Source organism: Lissotriton helveticus, chromosome 1_2, assembly GCF_964261635.1.
Source record: "Lissotriton helveticus chromosome 1_2, aLisHel1.1, whole genome shotgun sequence".
Lineage (NCBI taxonomy): Eukaryota > Metazoa > Chordata > Amphibia > Caudata > Salamandridae > Lissotriton > Lissotriton helveticus.
In genome coordinates, this window is record NC_136058.1 from 225,843,591 (window position 1) to 225,866,112 (window position 22,522).

A 22,522-nucleotide genomic window follows, 5' to 3' on the forward strand; every position below is an offset into this window, starting at 1 on the left:
GTGAGGTCGAGGCTCTTTAACGGGGAAATTATGCTGAATATATATATATATATATATATATACATATATACATATATATATATATGCCAGAGGGAGAATCAAGGTGATAATAAACTGACCTGTTGTACTGGATGAGCTGTGTGGTGGTCTTTGTGTCCTGCATGCCGTGCCTGGAGAAGCAGGAAGGAGTGAAATATATATATATATAGATATATATATATATATATATCTATATATATATATATATATTACCTACTGGCGGTCGCCAGTAGGTATATATAGTTAGGACCTAGTTTCCATAGGAAATCCGCAACATTCTATTGGGAGTAACTTTGGCGCTGGTTGATGAATCTTCGCAAATTTCTCAAAGAAGATGGCCCACTCCGCTCCTCTCCTTCCCTGAAAGTTTTAGGGGGATTAGTCAAGTGGGGGCTGAGAAAAAAGGGGGGTCCCAAAACGTGTTTTCCCCATGTTCATTTCCATAGGACCTTTAGACACGGCTACAGCTTGAACCGCTGAACGGAATTACACCAAACTTGTCAAAATGGTAGAGTCTGGTACGCAGATCACGCTTTTGGTTAAATAGTGTAAATCCCTCCAGTAGTTCCTGAGAAAATTAAAAGAGAAAAAAATTATATATCTGTAAGCGCATACCGTGCGCGCACCCCGCGATTTTTCGGGGAAAAAAAATTGGCGGGGGGGGCCTATTTTATTTTAATCTATTTTATTTTAATGTCGAGGGTGCCCACCCCTCGTTTTGTCCCCGAGATCACCGCCGTGGCCCGAGCCGCCTCAAGATGGCCGCCGCCTGGTTGTGGGCGGGGCCGGGAGGACGTGGTTTCCGCTTCCCCCTGCCTGGGGGAAGCCTTCGATGTGCCCGTCCGGTCTGCCGTGCCGAGGGGGAGACCGGGTGATGCTGCCGGCCCGATGAAGAAGTGTGGGCTGGTGCGGGGCTCCCGTGTGCTGAGGGAGCCCCGCAGTCTTCGTATCCCTGCCCTTGGCAATAGGCACCAACAACAACTCAGAACATTATGCGTGAAGAGGAATGCCATGAAAGCATTTATTACCAAGGGAATGTCACAAGGCTCCGTCTCCCGCTTTGTTTACAAAAATTGACTCCAATGACACTTTTCTCCATTTAGACCTGAACCTAAGGCTTCGGATGCATAAAAGTGAGTTCACGCTACTAAATCGCATTGTAGTAACACTCTACAAATCATCTGTACTTCCGCTCCACCGCTGCTGCCGCCATTAGCGTCTTCGGCGCGCATGCCTGCATTAGGTAAAACACAGCCTTTGATATTTAAACTGAATGCTAGCTTCAATTACTGCAGCATAATTGCCTAATCATAACCGAAGCTGCAAATAACATCTATATGTGTTAACTGAATTAATGCTAAAATAGTGTGCTTCCACTGCCGATGATTTATGTCTGCTCGAGCGTGTGCGGACGCCTATATATGATAAAGCGTGCTGTAATTTCCCTCACTAGTAATACATACCCCCATACATGTTATTTCTAGTCGGTACGCAGAAGCACCTGTCAATGTACAAGGCTGTATTTCAAGGTGTGTGAAAGAGCAGTTGCGTGCAGGGTCCGTGATGTCACTGATGATGTCAGTGGTGTTAGGAATGGCAGAGATTTTGCATTTGTATGCATAGATAGCAGCGGATTTTCCAATTACAGACACGGGCTATGGATATATAAAACAATCGTTTGTGTTATTTTCCCAGCAGAGGAGGACAGTTCGCCTCGGGTACTTTGATAAAAGTTTTTTTGTTTGTAGGACATTGGCAGACGTCGATACATCACGTGGTGCCCTCCCAAATGACGAGGGCACCAAATGATGTATGGACGTCTGTCAACGTGTAATCACCATTTTATGGGTGGAGCAGACCTGAGCAGCTAGTCCTTCCTCTAGGAGTCCTCTGGGTGTAGCATGACCAAGCCGTGCAGGCCTACTTCACATCTGATGCTATGAAATTTAAATTATGAAACAGTATTACACTGCATAGTTGAAATAAAGATAGACTTGCATAGAAAGAGGGATATCTTGTATAAAAAAACTCTATCATAACTGTATAATAACAGTTTAATATGCTAATATATGTACAGTAAAAATACGAACACAAGCAACGAATACCCCAAACATTGGCAAAGCAATATGGACCGAAAAAAATACAGTTTCATCACCATGCACCCACACACACATAATGTACATTGTTTGAAATCACTGATATGTGCTCATAATTATTTCAGTCTACATAGGATCATTACCGTATTGCCAGGCACGCTGCAAAGTGAGTGCCCTAGGGCTGGGCCATTCTTTTTTTTTTCTAACACCCAACCGGAATAATGAATTCATGTGTGTATGTATGAATGTATCTGCCTGCGCATGTGTGGGTTGTGAAAGGATGTGTGCGCATGTATAGGCTTATGAATGGTGGGTGTATGTGTGCGCTTGTGAATTATGTGGATTTGTGTGAGTATATGTGTGTCTTTGTGGAAGAGACTGTATGTGTGCCTACCCTGTCACTGCTGCTTATTTCGGGTTGCAACTGCTACCAATATTACTAGGAGCGTTTTACTATTCAAGACATTCAACTCATTGGATCATATAAATGCAAAATAACTGGAAGTGTTCTACACTCTTGATTTGTTAAAATAACTGCTACTTTGATAACAGTGCTTTGTATGAGAACATGAATGTGCCTGAAAGTGAACCAATTCATGACAAAGATTGACTTAAATGAAGTGTTTGTTTCCTGTAGATCTTCACTGAAAGAATTGCCTTTGCTTGATTTGTTGTAAATTGGTTCAGTAATTTTTCAGCAGTTACCATTTAAAAAGTGTTCCTGTCTGGGCATGAAGGGGTTACATTTTACAGATCTCTTATTAGTTGGAAAGGTATTTTTTGGATTTGCATTAAGTGTTAGCGCTGACAAATTTGCACAAAATCCAGCAGATGCTTAACATGTTTAGTTTACTCTTAGTATGTTTATATTTGTGCAGATTCGTCAAGGGAGGCACATTTGAAAGAGCCCAAAAATGTCCATTGCTAATAACTATGACATCATTTCGCATAATTTGCTGAATCCAAATGAAATTTGGCAGACATTTAGTATGTTTGCTTGCTATGCCAAGAGTCACCCAGATTAATGAAGGAGGAGCAAAGTTAAGTGGGATGAGGAGGCAAAAGCGGTTTCATAGTCTAATAACTTTGGTATTCTTTAATGATTCCGCATAACATTTCCAGGCTGTTAACATGTTAAGCCTATTGCACGACTCTAAAGATTCATGCAGATCCTGGAAGGCATGGGGCAGATTTAAGTGGAGGGGGTAAAAAAACATATGTTTGTTAATAGCTTCGGCATAGTTCTACTCAACCCTTAGCAAACACTTACCATGATTGCACATAGACACACACGGTCACCAGTAGGTAATCTGACAAGTGGAGTCAGAGAAAAAGAAGGGTCAGAAGAAGTGTTTTTCCAAAGTTAATTTTCATAGAGAGTTTTGAAGACGACTACAGCCCAAACCTCTAGACAGTATTATACCAAACAGAAAGCTACCTCTTGGTACAGAAAGAGTACTTTTGGTTATTTGGTGTAAATCCGATGCTTTTTACTTTTTTTGACATTTGTTTGGGGACTTCTTTCCAAGCCAAGTCCCAAGATGGCTGACAACACTTCCTGGTTGAAGTGTTTGCAGCCCAAAAAATGTTAGTAGGCTCCGCGGGTCAACTGCAAGGAATTGCTTCCCAATATATCTATATTATTTTAACTAAAATATCTCAAAAATACTCAACTGATTTACACCAAATCATGTATATAAATACACATATACACCCATTACACCCAGGGCAGAAGCAAGAAATACGGCACAATCAGGGGGGCAGAAGGCAAGAAATACGGCACAATCAGAGAGCATCTTTCTCCGGTCCAAAAATCAGATCCCTAGGGCTGCTCAGGTGGTCCCACAAGGATATTAACATATTTAAACGTTATCCGCTAATAGAATTAGCATTTTAAAAACCTTGCAAATTCACTGAAAAAAACATAGGTTTCAGGCCTTATTTAGTTAGGAATTAGCATTTAAAAAACCTTGCAAATTCACTGAAAAAAACATAGGTTTCAGGCCTTATATAGTTAGGAATTAGCATTTAAAAAACCTTTGAAATTCACTGAAAAAAACCATAGGATTTAGGCCTTATATAGTTAGGAATTAGCATTTAAAAAACCTTGAAAATTCACTGAAAAAACCATAGGTTTCAGGCCTTATATAGTTAGGAATTAACATATAAAAAACCATTGAAATTGCTCCTATATAGTTAGTTGGACTAACTATATTTGGCGCACCCGCAATCCACTGCTGATGATGTCACATATTACATCATTCATGACATGGTCAGTGACATCACTGATGACATCTCAAATGACATCACTGATGACATCACTGATGACATCTCATTTGACATCACTGATGACATCTCAAATGACATCACTGATGACATCACTGATGACATCTCATTTGACATCACTGATGACATCACTGATTACATCATTCATGTGATAATACGATGCACCTCCTCACACTCTAATATAACCTTTGATACACCCGTGTTAAATACAGACTACCATTCTTGAAACCATTGACACACCAATACCAGTTACTACATAGGCACTCACTGATTCCTAGGTCTACACACGCATCCACTCATTCACCCATACAATCACTCATACATACAGTCACTCATCAATGCAACACTATCATATGCACTCATATACCTATGCAGACACTCACACACTGCCACTCATCCATGGATTTACTCACACACCTAGTCAGTCATGTAAAGAATCAATCACACTTCCATTTCCTCATCTACACCTTACTTATTCAAACATATACTAACACATGCTTACTCTCTTATACAATCACTGATACAAGTACACATTGATCTGCACAGAGTCACACACCTCCCAGCCAGCCACACACACACTCAGTCTCCCATACAAATACTTGGGCAACCAATCAATAACCCATATAGCCACTCATATAGCTACTGATCAACACATGCAGCAGCTTACACAACAACAGACATACTGATGCACACATTCACACAGTTTAGTCACTAACCTATGCATTCAGTAAGATACATTTAATCACTCACTCATATAGTCAGTCATGCACCTACTAAATCCTCCATCCAGACACTTATACATCTACTCATTCTTCAATATGTAAAACATATTTAAACTTTACAGAAAAACACAGTCACTGGATGATGTCATCAGTGATGTCATCAGTGATGTCAAATGAGATGTCATCAGTGATGTCATCAGTGATGTCATTTAAGATGTCATCAGTGATGTCATCAGTGATGTCACTGACCGTGTCATGAATGATGTAATATGTGACATCATCAGCAGTGGATTGCGGGTGCGCCAAATATAGTTAGTCCAACTAACTATATAGGAGCAATTTCAATGGTTTTTTATATGTTAATTCCTAACTATATAAGGCCTGAAACCTATGGTTTTTTCAGTGAATATATATATATACACATCTATATATATAAATATATATTTCCAGGGAATTGAAATCCAGTGAAAAAAATAGCTTGAGCCTACACAATCAATTTCAGCAGGTAAGTTTATTGAGATTGCAGACAAGGACGACGCATATCGACCACGTCCGTGGTCTCGGTCACATGACCTCCGCCTCCATTTACAACTCTTTTAAAGGTGTCGTTACAATTGCACTTTCATAGACATAAGGAAAATTAATGTTACGTCACATTTAAATAACATGAGTGCCAAAATTCTAAAGTGGAAATAAAACAATATCTATCAGACTGAGCAGTTATTTGTGCATTTATGTATAATAAATGAGTGAAAACTCATGGTCCTTCTCAGTGTAGTGAGACCTGTTTTTACTCGGATTGTCTTGAGCTAATGTGGGTCATCGCGTTAGTACGAGAGAGATGTTTTTGTGGGTCTAGTACCCATGTTATGCTTTGTTCCAGTGTGGAGAGAGGGATGTGTAATACAATGTACTGATCTGGTCAGATCAGTGAGCACGTTGGTGTAGTCCATGAAAACTAGCTGGTATGTGCAAGTGAAGGTATAGCACCCTATGGTCTACGTAGAAGCAAATGACCCGGAGTAGATCAGGGTGTCCACCTGTGACTCCAGTGCTCATATGGTTAACACGAACGTGACATTCAGGTGACTCCCAGCTTCCTTCTCCTGGAAAAAATACAAACAGATGAATGACATTAGCGACATTTGTTCGAACCACATGTTGATAATATTCTTAGTTAATCCATAACATTCCGATCGATAAATTGTACATAAGCAAGGTCTGCTGTTGTAACGTTAAAAACAAGCGAGGGTGTGAAATGTGAAGGAAGAGGCGGGAAGTGAGTGGTCAGTCAAGGCAAGGTTAGTGGTTCTATCTAATTTTTTTTACAGGTGACTGTATAATTCCTCATCCTGATTAAGACCGTCTGGGAATTTGGTGCCTGCTAAAAGGATGAAGCGTGACTCACGTTTGCGAAGGGCTGCAGTTCGATTGCCCCCATGGGATTCGGGTAGACTGTGTCCAGTCCCAAAAATCTGGCTTTGATCCAGTCAGCACCATGTTCCTAAGCAAACTGTCTGGCAGGGCTGGAGCTTTGATCACGATTAGTAATCGCGCACCAGTGCTCTAAAATTTGCTTCTTAACTGCAAACGTTGTAGACCCCACGTTCCAGAGGCCACACCGGTACACTATGGCATACACTACATACTCTCTGTTACAGGTTATCAGTTTGTGTATTCTCCATTTGGTTTTGGGTCTCTCAGGGTAATCTCTGTGACATTGCTGCTGTGTTTACAGGCTTCGCATTTTCCGCATTTGCAGAAGCCCTTAGCTTGCCTGAGCCAATTGTTCTCTTTGGGCTGGAGGTGACTATGCACAAGTATGTCTCTCAGTGATGCACTTCTCTTGTATGTGATGGATGGAGCTGAACTTATTTCATTATGCAGAATGGAGTCCTGTCTCAGGATGTCCCATCTATTTTTCTGTGTATTTGTTTGGATTGGCTGCCATATATGGTGATATATCTGGTAGGTTCTTTGGCCGGATCTTTGTGTATTCCTTTGGTTCTACTTTTCTCTAGAATTTCTTCTCTACACTGCTTCTCCACTTGTTTTTTAGTCTGGTGTAGAGCTTTTCTAGAGTACCACCTGTCTTTGAATCTCTCTTTCATCTCCTGCTTCGTTTGTGTGTATGATGCCTCAGTACTACAATTATGCTTGGCCCTAAAGAATTCACTATAAGGAATTCCCCATCTAAAGCTGCGGGGGTGGGTGTGAGCTGGTGGAATGCAGGATTGAATTTCCTGCAGTCATTTTTCTGAATAGATTAGTGCTCTCTCTTCCATTTTCCACAGTCAGTTTAAGATCAAAAAACTAAATGGAACTTTGGCTATAAAGTCTGGTAAATTTCAAATTGAAATTATTCAAATTCAAACAGTTAATGAATAAATTTAGGTCACTTTCAGATCCTTTCCACACAAAGAAAATGTTGTCTGTATATCTCAACCATTTTGACACATTATAAATCCAGTGTTCTGTTTGGTCGTTCTAGGGCACCTGCTTCTCCCACCAACCCACCATGAGATTGGCATAGCTTGGGGCAAAGCAGGTGCCCACGGAAGTTCCCTGCAGTTGCTTGTAGTATTCATTTTCAAGCATAAAAACATTTTCTTTTAAGCATATTGCGATCATATCAAGTAGCATTAATTTGTGTTGTAGAAACTCTGCCTTTTGTTTTTTAAGAAAAAACTGACATGCTTTCAGTCCATTATCATGCATTATGCTCGTATAAAGAGCCTCCACATCTAAACATATCAACCAGTCATTATCCCCTATTTTGATGTCTTTTATCTTGTGAAGAAAATCAGGTGTGTCCCGCAGATAGGACGTGAGATCTTTTACAAAGGGGACTAAAAAGTGGTAACATATGTGCTGGTGTTTTCCATCAGGCTTGTTTTATAGGACACTATGGGATTGCCTGGTGGTTTGCTGGTATTTTTATGGATCTTCGGTAGAAGATATAGTGTGGGCGTGGTGAGGGTGTCATTTTTCAGAAACTGTTTTCCTTCCCATGTTAGGAGACCTTGTTCATGCCATGCCACTAGTTTACTGTGATACTGATTTTTTAGAACAATTAGATATTTACTGTCTACCCTCCCGTAGCATGTGCTGTCACTGAGTTGGCGGTGAGCCTCTCTGGTGTACATTGTTCTCGTCATATAGACCACGTTACCTCCTTTATCGGAGGGTTTGATAACTAGCTCATGATCTTTTTGTAGATTTTTCACCGCCTATCATTGGGATCTTGTCATGTTACTCCTCCCTTTGGCGTCTTTTAGGAGTTTAAGTAAATCTTGAGCCACAAGGTCGCTAAATACATCAATGTTGTCTTTAGCCGGTATGGGTACATACTTAGATTTGGCTCTAAATCCAGTATAGGCGGTTTCTCCGGTATTTATACCAAGGAGATTAGAAATGTCCTTGGTATGTGTGGGATTGAAAGGGTCAAGGGAATCAGAGGTGAGGTCTCACGATACCTGCAGTTCAAGGCTCGCCATGGTTTGCAGTGTGGTGATGTCGTCAATTGTTAAACCTATGTCACTGTCATCGTCGGGGTTGGTGTAGGTCCTTCTCGGGTCTTTTATCAAAGCATGCATTTTACACAGTTTACGTTCAAATTTGTACAGGTCAACTCTGGCTTGTGCGTAATTAAAACCTGTCTCAGGGCTGAAAGACAAGCCTAATTCTAATACACCTTTTTCATCATTAGACAGAATCTTGTTAGTCAGATTCATTACCGTTAGTTTCGGTGAAGTCTCCTCCATTATTGGTTCTTTTCCTTCTGGCCTCTTGTTCCCATGCCGATCTTACATTTTCTGCGCCTGATGTTTCGTTTGTGGTTTTGCCTGCGTTTTCTTGTCTTTTTCCTTTCGACCTCCCTCTTTTTGATTGTTCTTTCGCTTTCTGCACGAGGAATAGTTCCCGGGAAAAAGACTGCTGTTCCATACTGCCAGATGTTGTGCTGTCCAGTGAATCTTGATCCAAACTCAAATCAATAGTAGAACCCTCCTTGCTTGTTTCTAGGAGTTCCAAGGCTCTGTCCTTCTTAAGTTCAGATCTTACTTTGTCGTATTTTCTTGCAAAGTCTATCTAGTATGCAGCCTGTTGCGGAGTCCATTTTGTCGTGCACAAATTTGCGCTGTTTTCTGGCCACTACGTCTTTCTCGAATGCTTTCATTTTATCATCCACTGATTTGATTATTTTTTCCTCTTCCTGTTGGTCTGTTTCCTTCTTTAAATCATCCATTAGTTCTTGTATTTGTCCAATCAGGCATTTTTGTTCATCCCAGGCATTTGCTATTAAGATTTCCAACATTCTCCGGGAACATGCGATTGTATTCTCAACCCAGTCTTGTAGCACTTTTGGCATATGTATTGACAGAGTGGGTATTATGAAAATCCGGAGTCCCCTTTTTATACGGTTGACCTCTAAGTAGATTTGCAATGAGGTCACCTCCCACCATTTGCTGATCTCCATACGCCTGAAGCGTTCTAGCGTGTTGCCTTTTTGTCGAAGGCTTGTGGGTGTCAATTCAGCCCTTGTACTACCAGCTGGCTGGATATTCCGTTGTGTTTTACTAAAAATCGCCTTGGCTGATGCCTCCCGTCCTTGTCACGGTCTAACAGCTCCTCGGAATCAGGATGATGCTAATAGGGTTCCACCTCCAGCTTTCCCCGCACTCTGAACGCAACGGCTTACAGAGTACGGTGGTAAGCAGGTGAGGGAAAAAGCCGGGGCGGGAACTGCTGCGGAAGGGATGCCTGTAGAGATAAAGAACACACGTTAACATCAGACTCTCTTCTACCTATCGGCTCTATGTACGTTTAGCAGAACCCCTACCTGATTACTCTCAGGCGTAGATCCTCTTCCTATAATGTGCAAGATGAGATACCCTCTCTCATGTTACGGGACAGATCCCTGGAAAGACAGGAGTCCACATTAGACCATTAGACTGATACCCTTCCTTATGTGTTCTTATCAAATACCCTTGACTCAGAACCATACATACCTAGCGTTCTCACCCCTTGTGCTCCAAAGGAAAACCAACCCTCCCAGGAAGACCCTTCCTGAGAAGCGTGCAGTATGTGGAAGTGAAAACAAAAAGAAAAAAGAAAAAACAGTTCAAGCGTCTATAGGTTCCTCCAAAGGCTGTTCCTGGGAATCTGAGATATGACTTGTTCTGAACAACACAATTGCCATCAGCAAAGGATACTGAAAAACGGAACAGTGGGAGATAATCCGAAGAAATGTCTCTCTTACCACTAGATGGCGCTCGCACCTTATTCAGTCTCTGTATCCTAGGAACCAAACAGTAAACTCCGGTCACAGGAGGGGGCAAATCCAGCGTCTCCCGAACCGGAGGAACCAAGACCCTTCAAACAGTCATAGGAGGGTGCAAATCCCGCGTCTCCTATGCTGACCTGATTCTGGACATATGTAGCGCACTGGTGAAAACCGAGAGGGGGCAACTCCAGCGTCTTCCGGCAACACCACACTCACACAAAGATTTCCGGTCACGAGAGGGGGCAATCCTGCGTCTCCCGCACCGGAACAAAACACGGAACATGCAACTCGGGCTCAGGAGGGGGCAAGTCCAGCGTCTCCCAAGCCAGTAGCGAGCGCACTTCCACAAATACTAATCCGACGAACTCCTCGCTTGTTAGCCCCAAGACCTAACACAACCTCACAGCCGCGGGTCGTATCAGGAAAACTTCAGGACTCCGTCACATAACTCTATAATGGCAGCGCGGGAATCAGGCGTCTGACATCGGAAAACACCCAGTAAAGACAAATCACGTGCACCACACCAATGCTCTCACGTGAATATATGTCCTCCTCCACTCCTCCCAGACCAATGGTATTCTGGGAGATGTAGTTCAATGCTGTATTCAGGTAGGCACTTGGCGAACCCTGACAGTCCTTTCATATACTCGTCCGCCATGGTTTGTTTGTGTTGTTCACAGTGCTTAGTGCGCAACCCTGTTGGTGAAATTGATTTCACGCTTCGTGCCGTCTAGCTCACGTGAACTCTGGTTGGACACGTAGTTGGCTGAGGCTTGGCTGTAGGGACAGGTCAGGTGGAAGTGCAGATGCACACCACGTCTCGTCGCTGATTTCGCAAACCGACTCAGGATCGGGGAAGGAAACAGCGCACCCGGGCGCGCGCTTGCCTCACCTTTCCTCCCGTGGGTTTGTTGACGTTGTACCTCAGATTCAGATCGTTGACCGATTTACTCTTGTATGCAGCATACATTGTAGACCAACCGGTGGGTACTCCTGACGATATATATATCACATCAGGTTCTCTCTCTTCAGAAAGGAATGAGTCGCACTCCTCACGGTGATCACAAGTTTGTTTTAATTACAATGCTGGCAGGTTTGTTTTCCTAATGCATTTTGGTCAAACATTGACCTTTCTCAAAGGATAGCCACAGCATCTGAAGCCTGACAAACACATCCACACAGTGATTGCGCATACTTATAATCTTTGCCCCCTGGTGGGCGCCTCTGTAGGCTACGCACTCAAGCATGCTGGTTCTTGTGGTGCCTTGGCAGTCTACCATTATTCCCTCCAGTGGGCAATGCCGATTATGTTGATTACTGCAATTTACTTACATCACCGTTGCTCCTTTACAACCCATTTTCAAGGTGCTGGAGTCCTTTACCAAAGTTCAGTATTTGGCTGCGCCTGCTGCCCAACTGCTTTCGCCACATAAACACACATGGTCCAATTTCGGGCAGTTCTTGGCGCTTTTTGATCAGGCGGTGTGTCTCTTTCTATGGCTGAGGCCGGTGTAGTATACACAGATTTAGTTGGACCACAGAAAAGGGAAAATGTTGCTGGAAAAGATTTCTACTTATCGGTTAAGCAATCCTGCAGCACCCCCATCAGGGAGTCCAAATTCAAGTTGATATTTTCCAAGTGAACATTGCGCTCCTCAGTAAAAGCTTCATCTCCCAGGGCTCTGTAAGGACCTGCCCATCATGTCTTGGATCTGATTGAGGGATCCCAAGACTTGGTCGATGGTGAGGGTGACTAGTAACCCAGTGGCCTCACTTTTCAGGCGCACAGATTCCCTCCCACAAACCCTACTCTCTCTATCCTGTGTCCTTGACCCAGTTTACCCCCATCCCATTTGATCCTGACAAAAATGGAGATGGTGGTGGTGTCGGATCAACAGCTGTCAGGACTGGGGGCCACAAGATTGTCATGACTTCCTTTAGACACAGGAAATGAAGGTATTCAGAGGCTGAGGTGTGCTAACAGCTGGGGTGGGAGGTGTAGGTGTGAGTTAAGACTCTCTGGAGCTGTCTGCCTATACAGACCAGATGGACCAGCCTGCTCTCCATCATCCAAACTTGCAGAAGTGGATTCCTCACTGAAGGCTTGTTTCTGGTCTGGTGTGGAGGTATCACCAGTAGCAGTGGCAGATGCTTTCCCAGGCACTCTGGGTGTTGGAGCAATAATACATTATAAAATAATACATTCTAAAAGTCTGGATTATACATCAAATGAGTTTGAAGCAAAAAATGTAGTAATCTATTAATATAATTATTATACCTTTAAGTAGTATTAGAATACATTTCCAAAATAGTTTAAATGACACACAAAACTGGGGGGCATTACTTGGGGCGTGAAGATGTCAGACACGCTCTAGGAGAGCTCCCTGCAGCCAGCATGTAATCCGTCCATCATCTCGCCAAACTAGGATGACAGATCCACCTTCCAGGTGCCCGAGCCTGGGCCGGTAGTGGCTGGAGGTTGTCCCAGTGGTGTGGACCACTGTAGGGGAGAAGGACAGACGAGCGGCCTCGTTCCGTGCCCTGGGCCGACCTGGTATGTAGTGCCATGGTGGTGGGGGTGACCCTGTTTGGCCAGGTTGCCGCACATCAATGACATTGCCATCCCTCGGACCTGAGCCTGCAGTTAGTGGGGTCACTGGTGTCTCGTTTCCCTGGGAGCGGACGCCATACACCGCAGAGGGATCTGTGTGAGCCAGGCTGGGGTGGCAGAAGGAGGAGCTGTACATCGTGGCAGTGAGGTGGTGCCCCGGAGGCCTGTGGAACTTCGTGACCTGGCGCCCGCAGTGAGGTGGTGTGTTGGCCGAGTCCGCTGAGGAAATCTGGGGGGCAGGTGCAGTACCCGTTATAAATGCGGGCAACGGTTGGGGTTCCACTGAGTCAGTGATCAGGTGGTGGGGCCCACCTGACTAGAGCCATACTGGTCGTGCCGGCAGCTGTGGGCCCTCCCATCCTTTCTCCCTCTGGAATTTGTGGCACCCTGGGCACACTGGTTGGGCCCCCGACAGATATAAGGTGCCAGTTTCTGTGACCTCCTTCCCTCTCTCTAACCCCCACCTCTATTGGTATCTTCCCTTGGAGGCCATAGACATATCACGGTGAGGGATCTTGGAGCTGGTCAGTGATCGCTCGTAGTGGTGTGGGGGCCACATAGCGGTAGATGCACACCGATCCTTAGAGAGCTTCCTTGGTGAAAGAGGGGGGCCACAATTGGCGTGGCAGTTCAGGTGTGTGGGCCTCTCCGTACACCTGCCAGGCCTCGTCTCCTCATTTTATGGGCTGGTGGCAACGCAGACATCAGAGAGTACTATGTGGAGTGTTGCATCATTAGGGGGCATTGTTTCGCGGTCCGCCCTTGGTTGCGGAAGCTCCCAGGCTAGGCCCCGGTGTTGTTTGCGGCTGAGGCAGACTGGACCTGCTGAGGGGTTGAAGGTTGCTACCACCAGGTGGAGGAGAGCCTGTCTCCTTGAGACCAATGAGGACACTGCCCTAGGGGTTTAGAATGCGTGCCCCCTCATGATGTCCAAAGACAAATCTGCATTGATTACAGCCAAACAGAGCACTATGACCAATTCACAAGTGCCAATACTCGGAGCGCCGATCGGGCGAAGTCCCAGTCCTAGTGTCCTAACAACGCTATGCTGCTGACGGCCATTACTCAGTCCGGGGAGGCGTTGGAGGTTAGGATTGGGGTGGTGGGCTCCGAAGTACCACTGTTGTGCCAGGATCTGCGGAAGGCGGTGGACCGCATTACAGAAGCGAAACAAGAGTATCTGGGGTTGAGAACACCGCAACGACGTTACAACAGAGAGTGGCCACCTTAACGGCCACAACCAGGGAACCTGCAACACGGGTCAAAGAAGTGGAGGGTCACTCACGCCGAAACAACTCGTGATTTGTGTGTTTCCCAGAGACCTGTGAGGGCACATCCATGGAAAAATTCCTGACACAGTGGTTGAAATCGGTGGTCCCACTGGAGTCCCTGTCATCTTGCTTTGTGATTGAAAGAGCACATTGGCCCCTGTTAAGAAATCCCCACCTCGGCTGAGGGCTAGACCCATCACCGCAAAACTCCTCAACTACCTGGACTGGGACGCTATTCTAAAATACACACGGAGCCAAGAGAAAATTGTATATGAATCAGCCCTTATTATGATTTTACCGGATTACACCATGATGATCCAGAAACAACAACATTCCTTTCTGGGGGCTAAACAAAAGTTACGGAACGTCAAGATCCGATACATGCTGCTGAATTCAGCTCGGTTGCGGGTTGTCTACAACTCCCAAACATTGTTTTGTGATAATCCAGAGGCTGCCTTCCAATGGATGAATGAATCTGTGGTGATTAAACCTCATACTCAACCCAGAAAGGACTCCGACTTGTCACACAGTGATCGGCCCAACCATCCCAAGAAGTCCACTTCCAGGTGCTGCAACAGATCACAATCGTCCTGGAGAAGCTCAAGTGCTGATGATGAATGCTGATGATGCCATGATATTGCTGTGTCCTGTGAGACTGCTACGCTGGGTTACTATATCTAATTGCTATAGTGATATTGACTATGATTCCTGTCATGATGAGATTGCGTGAATTCTCTCTCCATCTGTACAGTATATGTGCATGATGTGCAGGTGCACTTCTGTGGGGTTTGATCATTAACACGTCCTTGGCATAGGTTCTATGTGCACCTTTATTTTGACTGCCACTCTAGACAGACATAACCAGGACCTCCTCTAGAGACTATGTTTTTTGGGTGTTGGGATAGTCGGATCCATTGGTGGTGTTCTACCCCATGCCTCCCGCTGGGGCTTGGAGGGGACACTAATCATGACAGATACTTCTTGTTCATTGAAGTATGGGGGAGTGGGAGGGCGTGCATGGTTGATATTAAGTATGGTTTCTCCAAGAGTTGTTGCAGTCCCGTTGCTCAGATTCAGTCAGACACACATTTCCCTACGATACAGATGTGTCAAAGACACTCATGACTAACTCTGCCTCTGGGGACAAGGGGGCCTTCTCCAAATCCTTACGTGGAATGTCAGGTGGCTCCTTGATCAAATCAAACAGGGAGTGGTCCTCTGCCAGGCAAAATTTATAGGGTCGGACGTGGTTCTACTACAAGAGACTCATCTTCTGGGGGACTAAGACCCCATGCCTTGCTTGTTATGGTTACTCACAGATATTCCATTATGGTTCACAAGGGGCGCCCGTGGTATGGGCATCCTGATCCACCTCAGGGTCCCCTTTCTGCCTCAGAAAGTATGGTCAGATGCCTACTGTTGTTATGTGGTTGTGGTGGGTGAACTTCATGGGAAGCAACTCACTATAGGCAGCATTTATGCCGCCTCCCTTAGGGGCAACCGTCATTGAATATTTCATCCGTATTTTGGGTGAACTGCCTGGTGGTCTATGTCTGGTGGGGGGATTGGAAGGACGTTATTAATCCAGGGTGGACAGATGGCACACTCAGAGCGGGTGGGACTCCCCTCAGGATTCCAGGCTGTCCACTCTCATGACTACCTTAGGTTGGGCGTATACATGGAGGGTCCACCATCCTGCTGAGACCAGCTAAACATATTATTTGTCTATTTATGGATCCTTCTCCAGATTAGACTACTTGTTTATTCCTGCCACATATCTATATAGGGTGTCATCACCCCATATCTACCCGTTGGGGCTTTCAAACCACTATCCCGTGTCACTAAATTTTCACACCGGCGCAAAAGATCCCAGATTTCGATGGTGAATGTCACGATGGCTACTCCAAACCCCGTCTTATAGCGCACCTGTCAGGGCACAATTAAAGTATACTTTACATTCAAAATACCCATGACCCCTTCGAAAGTTGTACTGTGGGAGGCTCTTAAGCCAGCTATTAAAGGAATTGACATAAGCTTTGGATTTGGGGATACTAGATGTGGAACTCCAGACCAGGTGGACCTTGAATCACAGATTGACAAATTGGAGAGGGACTGCTTGAGTCCCGGTAAGGAGGAGGTGAGATTGCAGCTTAACCTGACCCAACAGCTCTATCAACAGCATCTTTTAAACGAGGCGAAGGCGGGTGTCAGTCCACTCTGCCCCATATATATTAATGGGGTGATAAATCTGGCAGTATGGTGCACATGCTATGCCTGATGGCCAGGGCCATGTCGCCGGTACCAGTGGTACAGGACCATTGGGGGGAGTTGGTGTCGGACCCAGTTGATGTACCCCAGACCTTTGCAGAATTTTACAAGGCACTATACGCTCAGAACAATCATTATTTTAAAACCGCTTCAGCAATTTCTTAGAGACAATCCGCCGCTCACCTTGTCAGACACTGCCCGCTCACAACTAGAAGAAAAAAATCACAATAGAGTACCTCGCATCGGCCTTGGCCTTGGCCGAATTGCATACGTGGCAGACCCCTGGGCCCTGTGGTTTTCAAAGTGAATTTTTGAAGCTTTTTATGCCGCAACTGGACATGGGGAGATCGTTGTAAAACCAGGATGCCCACCAGATGCTCATTCTACCTATCAACCTATCAACCGATTTCCCTCCTCTATATTGAGATGAAGCTTTTGGCCAAGACCTTGGCTAATAGACTGTTGCCGGATCTTGTTCATTTAGACCAGGTGGTTTTTAATCCTCAGAGATCCACACGTCACAAGATCCGGTGTGTTTACAATGCTCTGGCAATGGTTGATTAACTGGAGAAGCTGGCTGGGGTGCTCCTTTCTGAAGTGGACAAGGCTTTCGATTCTGTCAGCTGACAATATCTATTTGCTCTGCTTCGGAGCATCAACTTCGGACTGTGCTTTCTTCTGTATGTCCAATTCCTGTATACCGGACTGACGGCCTTGGTCTGGGTCGCTGGAGCCCTTTCAGAATATTTTGAGGTAAGCAGGGGCACGAGACAGGAATGCTAGTTATCCCTATCCTTATTATAGAGCCCCTTGCGGCGTGGGTTTGTTTGGACCCGCTAGTGAGAGGGTTTGAGTGGTCACTGGAACTGTTGGATAGAGTTCCTCCGTATGCCGATGCTGCACTATTCTTTCTTACCAATCCTCAGTCATCTGTCCCTCCCTGGTTGCTGGTTGGTGGGCCCAACTGACTCAGGTGCTACCGTTCTGGGGATGGAGCTTCTTAGGACTTAGGACAGGTGACATCTCTATTGGGGTTTCAGCAATGGGATGTAATAGGTGTCTCGATCCTAGTAGATGTCATGTATGGCTCAGTCCTTAAGTCCTTCCAAGAATTACAGGCAGACTTTCGGCTACATAGACACCAATTTATAAATTTCTCCAGCTGCACCACGTTCTAACCCCCCTCCATACTGACCTCCATGACCTACCAGAATTCAATCCTTTGAAGGGAAGATTACTGTTGGGTGACTTGGGTACACATAAAATCAGGCAGATTTACCAGACATTAGTAACACATGGTGCCACCATACTCTCAACTCTACGACAGACATGGCTGGGGGATATATCCACACTAGATGATGACAATTGAGCCGAGGCTCTTATTACACCACATGAGGTGGCAATATCATCCAGACTTCTTATCCAATAAACATGCTTACATTGAGTTTACTTCACCAAACATCGCCTGTGGCGCATGGGTGTCATTGTCTCACCACTGTGCCTTAGATGTGGGATGGATGAGGGTACATTTCTACATATGCGGTGGGAATGCACCACACTCTTGGGATATTGGCAAAGGGCGGTGACATGTGTGGAACGGGTCCTGTCCTGAGAGATTCCATTTCATCCAAAACAGATCCTACACCATAGTTCCTCGGCTTAAACCTGGTGAAACAAGATATTATAAAGCAGTAGAAAGATGTTTCATTGCCCACATTTGGTACCTGGAAGAATGGAATGGATCATTGTATGAGTATGCAAATAGTGATCTATCGAGCTAAGCGGTGCCCGCAAAAAACATTAAAAATCTGCAGAGAAAGTTTTTTGAAGACCTTTAACTATGGTGGGTTGATAGAAAAGGAAAAGAATGATAGACAGAGAAAGGAGGGGTGAAATGTAATATGTCTGGAAGAGAAGGACGCATGGGTGAAAGGATCCAAACACTATAGGTGGCTGAAATTGTATGGGTGAAAGGATGCCTGCCTTGGTGGGTGGGTGAAAGGAATCCTCCGGCGGATTTGATGGGTGAAAGGATTCATGGGTGGGTAAATAACAAATGTATGTTGGTGAAAGGTTCGTTGAGACTGAGTGTCATGTTTGGCTAGATGGATGGTTTTCAATGGTGAAGTCTGGATTGAGAGAATGTAAAACTTAAATGGTGAGTAGCAAAGCCAAGGGTGAGAATACAAATACTAGAAGAACATTGCAATGATGAATGGAAAAATCCCTAGGAAGAAAAATATCAAGGGACAAGGGTGTTCTTCTGTAGTGGCATTCTTCTCACCTTTACTTTCTTGGAATGGTTTTTAATAAGGTTTTTGATTCAGAGGGTTGAGAGGTGGTATTTCAGACTACTCCCCTGACTCACAGTAGTTTTCAAGTATAACATATATTATTTATCCCTATTACCCACCCACCATCATCAATCACCTCCCTCTCCCCCTACCCATGGCATTTTGCCAGTGACATCCATGGGTGACCTATCGGCTGCATGGTTACATCAGCGGCAGTGCATTGTTGGCTGTGCAATGTGCGTCTGCCTCATAATGTGTAGGCCCATTTACAAATTTCATGGCAATGCAAAACATAGTTGTCTTTCCCTTAAATCCCAGTGCCCACTCAGCGACTTCTGAGTCCATAACTCCTTCCCTAAGTTCCTTCTGTCCCAGCCTTCCATAAAATTAGAATAAACATTCTTTGCATGTGCTAAGTTCCTCTGGCCATATGATATATTTTATTATTGCTACCATAACGGATTACCTCAGTTAAAATGTTTCCCTTTCAACAATTATCGAACAAAGTGACTCACTAGTACTAGCAAAAGCCTAGGCACTTGATGATGATGATCAGTAAAACATCTACCTATCTGGCCTAATACCTCTAACTTACCTACAGTAAATTAGGTTAATAATTATTTTACTTACTGCCAAGCAAATCAATTTTGTTGAAAAAAAGTAATGCCAACTGTGGTGACGGAGGGTGAGGACATGGAGTAAAGTGCGACTAAGAGTAAGGGCCCGATTCACAGAATGAACTTAACACTCAATCCTAAATTTACTACTATTTTGGAATTCACAGAATGCACTTACTACTTTTGGCATTCACAGAATGAACTTACTACTTTTGGCATTCACAGAATGAACTTTTTACTTTTGGTATTCACAGAAGTTAGGATTTTGTCTTAAGTTTGTCTTAAGACAAACTTAAGACAGACTTAAGACAGACTTAAGACAAACTTAAGACAGACTTAAGACAGACTTAAGACAAAATCCTAACTTCTGTGAATACCAAAAGTAGTAAGTTCATTCTGTGAATGCCAAAAGTAGCAAGTGCATTCTGTGAATAACAAAATAGTAGTAAGTTTAGGATTGAGTCTTAAGTTCATTCTGTGAATCGGGCCCTAAGTGCTTTTGCATTCTGTGGATGGGATAGTCTGTGATGAACATGCCAAATACAATATCCTATTCCTTAATCCTTTCCTGTAATGTAGTGCATTGCTATAGTTTTCCTATGGGCAGACAGCAGGATGTCTGTCTGCATATTTGTTTTTATATATTACCTCACATGCCACAAATCATTCATAGTAAGTAACTATTCATCTGCAAGACCATAATAGAAATAAGATAATTGTGTAGTACAGCTGCCCCACCTACAGACAGTGATTCAGAAAAGGGGGTGGTGATGGACAGAGCATCTGAATTAAGCAGAACACTCATACCCAGTCAAAAGATCAGGGCTTGATCCATCACCGTTTTTTAGCTCACTGCACCATCCCAGTTCAGAACCTGGCTACATGCAAATTAGTCTGTCCCTGGCCCAGTGCATCATGGGAACAGGGCAGACCAAACTACCAAGCCAATTCTTTACTGGAAAGGAAACAAGCTTCCGGGGACCGGTTTCTGGCATTGCAGCCGTCTTCGGCCCGGCTTGCTTGAATCCTGATGGTGCAATGAGCAAGGGACTCATGTCTGAGCATACCCTTCCACTCCTATAGTGGCCAAAACGATTCAGAAAAAGGGGTGGTGATGAACAGAGCATCTGAATTTAGCAGAACACTCATACCCAGTCAAAAGATCAGGGCTTGATCCATCACCGCTTTTTAGCTCACTGCACCATCCCAGTTCAGAACCTGGCTACATGCATATTAGTCTGTCCCTGGCCCAGTGCATCATGGGAACTGGGCAGACCAAACTACCAAGCCAATTCTTTACTGGAAAGGAAACAAGCTTCCGGGGACCGGTTTCTGGCATTGCAGCCGTCTTCGGCCCGGCTTGCTTGAATCCTGATGGTGCAGTGAGAAAGTAACTCATGTCTGAGCATACCCTTCCACTCCTATTGTGGCCAAAACGATTCAAAAAAGGGGGTGGTGATGGACAGAGCATCTGAATTAAGCAGAACACTCATACCCAGTCAAAAGACCAAGGCTTGATCCATCACCGTTTTTTAGCTCACTGCACCATCCCAGTTCAGAACCTGGCTACATGCAAATTAGTCTGTCCCTGGCCCAGTGCATCATGGGAACAGGGCAGACCAAACTACCAAGCCAATTCTTTACTGGAAAGGAAACAAGCTTCCGGGGACCGGTTTCTGGCATTGCAGCCGTCTTCGGCCCGGCTTGCTTGAATCCTGATGGTGCAGTGAGCAAGGGACTCATGTCTGAGCATACCCTTCCACTCCTATTGTGGCCAAAACGATTCAAAAAAGGGGGTGGTGATGGACATAGCATCTGAATTAAGCAGAACACTCATACCCAGTCAAAAGATCAGGGCTTGATCCATCACCGACTTTTTTTGGTTCCCTGCACCATCCCAGTTCAGAACCTGGCTACATGCAAATTAGTCTGTACCTGGCTCAGTGCATCATGGGAACAGGGCAGACCAAACTACCAAGCCAATTCTTTACTGGAAAGGAAACAAGCTTCCGGGGACCGGTTTCTGGCATTGCAGCCGTCTTCGGCCCGGCTTGCTTGAATCCTGATGGTGCAGTGAGCAAGGAACTCATGTCTCAGCATACCCTTCCACTCCTATAGTGGCCAAAACGATTCAGAAAAGGGGGGGGTAATGGACAGAGCATCTGAATTAAGCAGAATACTCATACCCAGTCAAAAGATCAGGGCTTGATCCATCACCGTTTTTTAGCTCACTGCACCATCCCAGTTCAGAACCTGGCTACATGCAAATTAGTCTGTCCCTGGCATCATGGGAACAGGGCAGACCAAACTACCAAGCCAATTCTTTACTGGAAAGGAAACAAGCTTCCGGGGACCGGTTTCTGGCATTGCAGCCGTCTTCGGCCCGGCTTGCTTGAATCCTGATGGTGCAGTGAGCAAGGGACTCATGTCTGAGCATACCCTTCCACTCCTATTGTGGCCAAAACGATTCAAAAAAGGGGGTGGTGATGGACATAGCATCTGAATTAAGCAGAACACTCATACCCAGTCAAAAGATCAGGGCTTGATCCATCACCGACTTTTTTTGGTTCCCTGCACCATCCCAGTTCAGAACCTGGCTACATGCAAATTAGTCTGTCCCTGGCTCAGTGCATCATGGGAACAGGGCAGACCAAACTACCAAGCCAATTCTTTACTGGAAAGGAAACAAGCTTCCGGGGACCGGTTTCTGGCATTGCAGCCGTCTTCGGCCCGGCTTGCTTGAATCCTGATGGTGCAGTGAGCAAGGAACTCATGTCTCAGCATACCCTTCCACTCCTATAGTGGCCAAAACGATTCAGAAAAGGGGGGGGTAATGGACAGAGCATCTGAATTAAGCAGAATACTCATACCCAGTCAAAAGATCAGGGCTTGATCCATCACCGTTTTTTAGCTCACTGCACCATCCCAGTTCAGAACCTGGCTACATGCAAATTAGTCTGTCCCTGGCATCATGGGAACAGGGCAGACCAAACTACCAAGCCAATTCTTTACTGGAAAGGAAACAAGCTTCCGG

At 44.9% G+C, this 22,522-nt stretch overlaps 1 long non-coding RNA gene across 1 annotated transcript in view; it reads left to right on the forward strand.

Annotated features, from left to right (window-relative positions):
- The first annotated feature begins 841 nt into the window (after positions 1-841).
- LOC144799882 (uncharacterized) overlaps positions 842-22,522 on the forward strand; it is a 181,948-nt gene continuing 160,267 nt past the window's right edge. The window contains exon 1 of the long non-coding RNA XR_013603893.1: positions 842-1,282. This is a non-coding gene — a long non-coding RNA (uncharacterized LOC144799882). The remainder of the gene's footprint in view (positions 1,283-22,522) is intronic.